We start from the raw sequence: 2,500 nt of genomic DNA, 5'->3' as shown, positions 1-2,500 counted from the left end.
TAGCAACTGAGGTTGAAGTTCTTATCGTACTTGCCTGTCAAATGAACAAATAACGATTACACAGGCAGAATAACAAAATGTATCAGCCTTGTTAGAACCTTTAAGAATTTTGGGTCCCGTCCTTGCTTGTAGCCTCTTCGGTAATTTTTTTTTTTTTTTTTTTTTTTTCAAATACGGGGCTTGTTGATTTTAGTGAAATCCTAACAATGGGCCATAAAAATATCTCATTTAAGTTCTTGTAATGATTTAATAGCCACGAATAATTCTTTTGATAACGAAGGACAGGTTGCTGAACCCGATTACATTTTCCTGGAGGCTGACCAAACATTCTCACGATAAATTTTTGAACCTTGTAAGATTTCTCTCATTGATAACATTTTTACTACCACCTTTGCTGGTCTGCTCCCTTCAATCACATCTGATAATTTCTGAAACTACACATCCGTGTTGAGTTTATTACATCTTGGTCTACGAAACTCCTTAAACTTTGTTCTTCCTTCTCAAACAAGATTACATTTGCCTCTGTCATCACTTCACAAATATAATTTTCCTCAAAATGATATACCTTGAAGCTATTATTATTATTATTATTATTATCATTATTATTATTATTATTATTATTATTTTTATTATTATTATTTTTTTATTAGCTAAGCTACAACCTTAGTTGGAAAGCAGGATGCTATAGGCCCAAGGGCTTCAACAGGAAAAAATAGCCCAGTGAGGAAAGGAAATAAGGAAATAAGTAAATAAATCGACAGCATGATAAGTGTTTTAAGTGTACTTCATGACTGCAAATTTTTCAAATTTACCTCTTACTTTACTCACCCATCCATCTCTCCTCAAGTTTTCCTCCCATTCTGTGGACATTTGTTGTTGTTTTTCATTAATACAAACTGTCCTACTCTCATTTTATTGTCGTAACATTCGTGTTTTGCAAAATGATATTCCTTTTCTCTTTGTCTATCAACTACTTCTTGTGTAAGCTCTTTTATTGTGTCCCCAGTTGCATTGCTGTCAATAGCACTTGCATTAACTGCAGCATTGAGATGGTTTATTAGAATTTCTCTTACATTTGTCACACTTACTAATATACTTGGCTACCTCATCTTTCATTCCTTTTTTGGGCTATTTTACTAAATTATTTTTTTTTTCTTTCTAAAGTGTCCTCGCGATACTGTATTATTCTGACAAGCTTGAATTATTCTTACCTGTACATAGTACAACTTTTTTTTCTGCTGCGTTCTCAGTTTCACAATTTGGTTTATATGTTTTGTATTTTTTTCAAGAGAAATAAAATAATGTCCCGTTATTTTTCTCATTTTATACCTTCAGGATATTTACCATACTCCAAATAGCTCCATATCTCATTCTCAATGATCAGTCGTCTAATCCTCCCCTAAAATTTGAACACAGATACTCACAGTGGTAGCTTCCTCGGTTACTCCTCCTCTTCGGGAAAAATGGCTTAGACCACTTTTCCCGGGGGTGGGGGGTGGGGTGTTTAAGATATATTACGGGGGAGGGGGGGGGGATCGGACTCTGACACCTTTTCCTGACTTTTGATAGCTCAGTAATTAGTCATGTGGCCACTCCAAGCACCTTTTGCAGATCACAGTGACGGTAAGGTCATGTTGCTAGTGATAAATCCTCAAAGACTTGAACTGTCATTGAATTCTGAAGAAAATTAATACATGTTCACCGGTCATACCATTGAACTACTTTTTAAACTTCTGCAGTAATCAGCAGAATCCTCGGAACATGGGTTGTAATAGTAGAAAGTTTATCTCTAATGATGCTTTCTCGCTAAATATTAGAAAATGCTTAACACCTAAACCACCACTTTGATAACGTTTTCCTGATGCTATCATAATTGAATAGATATTAGATGTTTTAATCAGCTAGAAATAGTGATAGTCTAATGTGAATCACATCTGATGATAATACATTTATGCTAGATGTAATTTTGACATTATATCATTTTCTTTCTTCGCAGAAAATCAATGTCTCTTTAAATCTCGTTGAAAACTGACTTTTGTAATTTTCTTAAATCTTTACCATTATTGAATTAATAGTCATTATTAGTTACTCCTCCATACCAGCGAAATTATAATAAAAAACAGAGGGACAGGAAGGCTGATACTTTGTGTGCATCTTTTTTTTTTTTTTCCCATCCTGTCATTTTTTATTTCTTTTGGTACATCGTTATCCAGACACATGATGTTGCCGCCGTGAGAGAAAAGTTGTATCACGCAAGAATCGTGTAACACTCAACTCATTCGTTATCCGACGAATGGTATTTCGAAATTCACGAGCGCAGGTTTTTTTTCTTTCTTTCTTGCGGTTTTTTTTTTTTATTTATTTATTTTTTTTTTTTTTTGCGTGATCTCTCTCGTTCGAGTTTTCTAGTTCAAGCAGGCGGAGTTTAGACTACACCGCAGGAAGCCCCATTGTCTGCACACGACATACACAAATCGAAACCTGTTCTAGTGTAAAACAT

This window comes from Palaemon carinicauda, chromosome 33, assembly GCF_036898095.1.
Source record: "Palaemon carinicauda isolate YSFRI2023 chromosome 33, ASM3689809v2, whole genome shotgun sequence".
Taxonomy (NCBI): domain Eukaryota; kingdom Metazoa; phylum Arthropoda; class Malacostraca; order Decapoda; family Palaemonidae; genus Palaemon; species Palaemon carinicauda.
The sequence above is the reverse complement of the archived record's forward strand: the minus strand, read 5'-3'. Positions refer to the sequence as shown.